A 7,165-nucleotide genomic window follows, 5' to 3' on the forward strand; every position below is an offset into this window, starting at 1 on the left:
ATCCTGCTTAAAAAAAGACACAGATTCCCACAGATAAATTAGTGAAATTAGCTCAATAAATTAGTGAAAGTTGTTACTGGAGGGCATGAGCTGTTCCCAATTTCTCAACGTAGCTACCTGCTGTCCCCACCATGGTGCCTGACATTTCCCACTGCTTCCAGCAAAAATCCAAACTTCCCCCAGCTGCTCACCCAGCATCACTGAACCCCTCCAGTGCTAAGAAGCCACGTGACAGAGCAAGGATTTGAATCCAAAAGGCAAAATGATGGGGAGACAGTGAGGCCATGGAGATTGATACACGCTCACCTCTCTGGAGAGGCTGGAAGAGCCTACGAGTCCAGCCACAGCTCACCAGCCCCCAGCCCATCACACCAAAGCAGGACAGGAGCACACTCGGGAGCTGCCAGTCTTCAGTCTTCCTTCTAGCACTTTTCTGTTTTTTAGGCAGTGGGCTTGTACATTTCCAAGCTGCAAAGTCCTTCCCAAGTGCAGAAGGGATGGGTGCTCCAAAGGGATGTGGCGCCAGAGGTTCAAACCTGCCAGGGTCACCTGCAGAGCTGTGGTAAGGGGTCTGAAAAAGCAGATTATTGCAAGGGTTGGTTTCAGCTCCACTTTGCTGCTGGGCCAGTGTTTATTTGTGCAGGCTGGCAGGGGAAAGGTTATCCCTTCATGTGCTGGCTGCCAACAAAAGCGGAGGGAGCCCATGCGGGCGGGGAGGCCGGGCTGTCATGGGTGAGCGAACATCCAAACAGCCCCAAAACCTCCGGCCCTCTTATAGCAACCATACATCCCAGGCTGACAGAGCTGGAAAGGAGGGACAAGAAGGGAGGAGTTCCTGCATTCAGAAACGGGGAAGAAGTGGTGAGAGCTCTGGTGTGGGATCCAGCGCTGCTTTCTGGGGGTGTCCCTCCACCAGCGACTGGAAATGGCTACAACATTCTGGGATGAAAGCTACTGCTAACGGATAAAACGTCATTCCAGCACCACTGCTGATCTTGCTAAATGCAAAAAGCTGTAAATTCATAAAACAGTATCTGCTCCTTGGTGCTTTGTCCCCTCAAAGCATCTCAGCAGAGGCTTGGCCATGTGGGGAGCTCTGCCCACGGGGACAATGCCCCTGGGTCCCACTTGGCTCCCACACCTTTCACCAAGGGCCACGAGCTGGGGTCTGCCCAGTCCCAGGGTGAACAGACCCTCAGTGACCCCACAGTGCCCAGAGGGGATGCTCACACACCCTGTGAGCAACAGGCTGAGCCAGAGCATGTTTTGGGCTACTAGAAACACACTGTGCTGAGGTCTATGAATTTTGCATTCTCTAGTTTAAGTCCTAATTGCCTGGATTTTCTCATAAACACCTTGCAACTGCTTTTTTCTTACACGAGAGGCAATTAGAATGTGCTCCATAAATTAACATAGCACATTTCTTTCCCTGAGCCTGCCACCCTGCTATCACACACTTGCAAGAGATGTCTTAGACTCTTGCTTTAAAATACCTGCTTAATTCAAACATTAAATTTAGACTTGTTCACAAGATGTGAGAGGATCTTAAAACCTACTTATTTTCTCTCTCATTTTTTTTCTGACTATTGTACTCTAACAGGATTATAAAAGTTTTAATGGACTGATATTAAATCTTCCCTGCAAAATTGTAACTTTAATACCCCCTAGGACTATTAGACTTTTATTCATTATTTCTCATTACTGAAAAATCAGTTTGAAAGAGCCCCTAGGGTCTTCCCCAAATAAGGATAAGATCCTATTAGTCGTACAAATCATACTCAAGTAAGTAATTCTTACCCAGGAGAGAAAACCTCCAGGGAATTAAACACAGATTTAGTAGCCAAAGGAAGGGAAGGAACAGGGACTAGAAATTGTTAATGCTGTACATTGATGTTTTCCTTCACATCCAGAGACCAGCTGGCAGCTCCAAGACACTTGGCTTTCCCACACCATCACAATCCCAATCTGTAAACTGCTGAATTTCCATCAGGTTTCTGGATTTCAGAATGCTGGGACACATTTAGACTGTTTGACTAAAAACAAATTAGCAGTAAATCTGCTGCACCTAAACAAAGTAGAGAGAGACAGAGAGAAAGAGAGGGAGCACTCGCTTCTTCACAATATTCTGGCTGATTGTACAAACATCTTCCCTGTGCAACCATCCCTGCAAATGTGTGTGAGGAACCCACGATCCCACCCTGCCTCAGCTGGCCTGGGGCTGCTCTGTCTTGGTACTGAGCGAGTTAAAGATGAGAAAGATGAAAAGCATCATTTTTCTCACCCCCTAATAAAGTTTGAACAAAGTTGTGCTTTCTCAAATAATACGGGGAGGGGGGGAAATGGACTCAATTAGGCAAACAATTCTTTTCCCCTGTAAATCACAGGGGAGGTGTCGGCCTCGGTGCTGTGTCACCTTGGGAGCGTGCGAGGGTCACACCGGAGGGGCACTCATATCCGGACCCGTGGAGCAGGGAATGAGGTAGGAGAGATAAATTATTGCCTCTTGCTGTTCCGTTTTCCAGGTGCTAGCAGCAAGTACCCACTGCTTCCTATCTCAGCTGTCACACCAGCAACAAACATCTCTCTAAGCCCTGAGTTTAATTACCCTGAAGCCAGAGCAGTCCCACTTCAGGCCAAACCTGAACAGCCCTGAGAAATCGGTGAGAAAAGCTGACAGTACCTGCCTGGGTGCGAGGGCAGAGCCCAGGGCGAGATGCTCTGTGCAGGATCTGCTGCTCCCCTCTGGTAACTCAGGCACATTTGTGTTCAGTGAAGCTGTCCTGCAGTGGGGCTGGCTTCTCAGGCCGCTCCTGCTGCTGATTACTCCAGTGACATTCAAAACCCATCCTGTAAAATGCCCCCCCATCAGGTTCTTGGTGAAGCTGGACTATCAGCTACCTCACACATGAGGTGACACGACACACTGCCTGTTTCTGACGTGTCCCACATGACTGACGTGCTCCCTGTGGAGCAATCAAAGCCATCCATGCAGTCATGAGATTTTCAGCTGGTTCCTGTTACAGCTCTGTGTTAACATTTCTCCTTCTCCTGTTCAGTGTGTGTCCTTGCATGCAGCAAATGAGAAAATGAATTCTGAGAGAACAAACTTCTTTCTAATATTTGCTCTCTTTCTCTCCCATCTGAATGTATTTCCAGCTTTAAGCACACTCTCCTGGAGTTATGATTTATTATCCTGACCTGTTTCCCAATCTAAGGGCAAATACTTCCTCTCTAATGACATCTTGTTAAAGTTTTCAAAAAACATCTCCTCAGCCTTCAAAGCTCCTTCCATCCATCCACAAGCTTATTTGAGTTGCCTTCTCAGGCAGAAACTATCCCTGTTTGATCTAATGAGGATTTTTGCCACAGAAGTACATCTTGCGATGTGAAACAGAACAGTTTCTGCACTCTGCCTTTTCCCCAAAGCAACGCTCGCTCACTCACTGCCCTACTCATGAGTTAGCAGAGCTCAAGCAGTACTCAAGTCCCTTCTCACTGGTCTTACCCGGGATATTCTCCTTCCTTGGGTGTAATTCTGATTTGATCTGGTTTACTGCCCATACAGTCAGCGACACCAAAATGCAGAGCTCACCAGCGCTCAGTGTCACACCAGGTGCTCCATGATCAAGTAACCATCGGTCTCATAGCCCGTCTATACTCTCTCACATGGAACTTATATTCCAAACGTGCATTCCTTCATCCTATAAACTAGCTGGGGTTATCCTCCCTGATGCTGGGGCATTCCCAGCAGCATGTGCACCAATCTGTAAGGGTTTGCAAACTTGTTTTCTTGTATAAAAGAGGCGGCCCTTCCCTCCTTCAGTCCAGTCTGCTCTTCTCTGCATTTTATAGCAGAACAGAAAAGAAAACAAACCAAAAGAAAGCAAATCCTCCCGCTTTTCTTTCCGTCTCACGAATGGCCGAGCTGGTAGCCCCGAGCAGCTCTATCGCCTCCGGGTTACCAACCTCAGCCCCTTCGAGTGCCGGGAAGGAGAAACGCGAAGGAGAAACGCGGAGCTTTCTGAGGCTGCTCCTAATGCAGAAAACGTGCGCGTTCGGCGGAGGCGAATGGAAACCTGCCCGCCCTCCCCGGAGTGGCCATCGCTACAAATTAGCAAAGCTGCCTGCAGCCAAAGCGAGCCAGGCACTGAGAAGATAAATACCCACTTAGCACAGCAAAACAAAACCAGCCCCAGAAAGATGCGAGACCCCGACGGGGGACTGCAACAGCCCCTTGCAAACAGTGAAGTAATGGGCTTACAGTTTTATTATTAGTATAAAGTTTAGTGACTTCAAAATGAACGCGAAGCCAAGCAGGACTTGTTATCCCACTAAAATCTGTGCTGTAACTGAAGCCAGTGCCCAGATGTTCCGTGGTAAAATCCACCGCCTCGCTGCTTAAAAGCACCACATACCCTGACGTACAGTCCTGGCTTGCCTTTATCCAAACCTACTTAGATTCTGGATTGTTTTTCTAGCAATCCTTTCAACTGCCATGGGAAGCATAAAAGGTGGTCTCCTACAAAACCATTTGGTACCAGCTTGAAATGTAACCATTTGCAGAAATAAATCAGGATTTCTTTTTAATAAACTGTTTATCGCCAGCCTCTTGAGACATAAATCGTAGAAGAAAAAGCAGGGTCTGAGTTTAATAAACATCTCTTCTTTTCATATATATTAAGGCAGAAGACCCTGGCACACTTCAGAGCGAAACATCCAGCAAACAGCCTCCATCCAGCCCTGCTGAGGGCATGGAATGGAGCAGAAGGCCACTGCATGGATGGAGCTTTCAGGAAAGGGTTTATGCCTTCATTTTTAGGGGACATCTAAGGTAGTCAAACCTTCTAAGAAGGACCAAGGGGACTTGAAGATGCCCTTGCTGCCCCTGCATGCAGTTCTGGTCTGTGAGCCAGGTTGCTTTGGGGCAGCCTAGGCTCTCGGAGCCCTGAAGGATGCTCAGGCTCCAATGAGCTGCACACGGAGCCACGGCACAGAGCCTGCCCCCAGCGCTGCATCCCAGCCTGGCTCACAGGAGGAGGACAGGGACGCTGGGAAAGCCCCGCAGATGGGCCGGAGCTGTGCGCCGGGAGCGCCGAAGGACACATGAGCACCGGCTCTGCGGTGAAGGCATTGCAGCTGAGCGGGGAAGGCAGCGCAGGCGTGACGTGATTTTGAACAGCTTGCTTGACAGTTTGCACCAGATTGTATTTATAAACATTAGGGAAACCTCAGAGCTTTTCCTCCGCGTTTCCGAAGTGCTCACCCACAACACAGGCGCGCGCGGCAATCCTACACAGCTCTGCCTCGCCTCGCTGACAAACTACTCACAATTAAGTAAAGGGGCCCAGAGTCATCTCGGTGGGATCAGCATCCCACACAGTGCTCAAATTCCCTCTCACCTCACCACCAAATCCTGACCTTCTCCAGGGTGGCTGGGACATGAGGTGACCTGCTGGCCCATGACACCCAGCAGCATGTCACACACATGTGCCACCACCTGCCAGGTGTGGCTGGTGCCAGGGAGCTGCTGGCAGAGCTCAGGGTGTCCCCACTCAGGAGTGGGACATGCACTTTTATCACTTCTCTGGCAGGGCTGCAATGATATGCTGCAGTGCCCACCCTCTATAGCACAGAAATCAACAGGTTTTCTGTCCAGGGCCGCACAGAGACAAGGAGAGTGGGATGCATCTGCAGTCCTCATCGTGGAAACGTGACAAGGAATTTTGCAGACTTATTATAAAGCTCTCACAAAATTAAGAAGGGCTCGTTATCTGCTGACACAGAAAGTCCACGAGGAACAAACATCACTGTGCTCACAACAGGGTCAAACACAGCCACAGGACCCTGGATACACCCACACATGATCCACTACTGCCTATCTCACCACTTTCTTAATGGTCAAACTAGAAGGTAAAAATCTCCCAGAAGTCCTCTTCTGCTTCAAATATCAGCAAGTTTTAAATTCTAGACGTTGCTCTGAGCTCTTCAGAGAGTTGCAGTGGCACTAGAAAGCTGACCCGGGCAGCTCTCCTGCAGGTACGTGTTTCGCTATGAGGCAGGAGAGCGTGGCTGGGGAGGGGGACAAGAAGCAATCCCAAGTACCATTCCTAAAATAGTTCAGAATCAGCAATTTTCAAAGTAGGCTGAGCAGAAACACAAAGTTTTTTCCCCTTCTCCCTCACGGCACAGCCAAGGGAGCTGAGGGTGTCCAGCACCCAAGGGCTGTTTTTATGGAAACCAGGCTATGGCCAAGCCTGCAGTGCCTGCCCAGGGTCACCGGTGCCATAAATCACTCGCTGCCAACCGCCCAGGGAGGAACTCACCCTCGCATTGCTCTCGCCCCTTCCACTTTTACAGGCACAACTCCAATGTCTGAACCAAGCGTGAAATGGGTGGGAGCTCAGCCTCAGTGCTGGGTGGGCTGCCAGAGCAGCCTGACTAGGGGATGCTCCAGTGGAGACAGTGCCACAGTTGTGCCACTGAACATCTCCTGCTATCTATGGCTGCTCACAAACAGCCAGCTAGGACAGGGAGATCCGGGAGTTTATGGCAGGGACCTCTCCTCCCATCTGAGCTCGCCTCCTGCAGCTCAGTCTAGCCACAAGAACAGCGATGCTGTTTAATTGTTCTAATTAACATTGTAACTAGATGCTAACCAGCTCCTTTGGTGGGGAGGGGAAATGCAAGGGAAGCTGCAAGCTTCAGGACCCGCTGTCTGAAACCAGCCTTCCCGAGGCTGCCGAGCCCACGTCGGTGTCGACCGGGATGATTTCCAGAGCAGCCCCGGGCTGCATGGCACAGACAGGATCACGGCCATCCCTGGCACCACGCTAACCCGTCCGGGGAACCAGGGGATGCTACCGCTCAAGTGTTAAATTCATCCAGAACAAACACGCTCAGAGAATCACAGCTTTTCAAAACCCAGCACTAAGGTTTAAATACATAAAAGTTATATCTGCAAGTGATTAAACAGCGCTTTGTAGCCATTGTCTCTGCGCCGTTGAAATAAAAACAGAACCAAGGCTGCACGTAGCAAACCTCAGCACTTACATCCCACCGTAGAGTTTTCTGTCTGCTTTTTTTCGGTAGCCACTTTTTCTTCCCCGAGAAGCACGAATGATGCTGGCAGAGCGGAGCCGCTGCCTGCCTGGCACACACCGGCTCC

The 7,165-nt window shown here is 49.8% G+C and overlaps 1 protein-coding gene across 3 annotated transcripts in view; it reads right to left on the bottom strand.

Moving 5' to 3' along the window:
• Window positions 1-7,165, bottom strand: part of NDNF (neuron derived neurotrophic factor) — a 22,175-nt gene that overhangs the window by 12,983 nt on the left and 2,027 nt on the right. The window contains exon 1 of one of the 3 annotated variants that reach the window (XM_005427049.2): window positions 307-440. The exons of the other annotated variants lie outside the window; for them this stretch is intronic. The gene's annotated coding sequence lies outside the window, so the exon portion shown is untranslated. Of the gene's footprint in view, window positions 1-306; window positions 441-7,165 lie in introns of those variants that run through there. 3 annotated transcript variants of the gene reach the window in all.

Source organism: Geospiza fortis, unplaced genomic scaffold, assembly GCF_000277835.1.
Source record: "Geospiza fortis unplaced genomic scaffold, GeoFor_1.0 scaffold636, whole genome shotgun sequence".
Lineage (NCBI taxonomy): Eukaryota > Metazoa > Chordata > Aves > Passeriformes > Thraupidae > Geospiza > Geospiza fortis.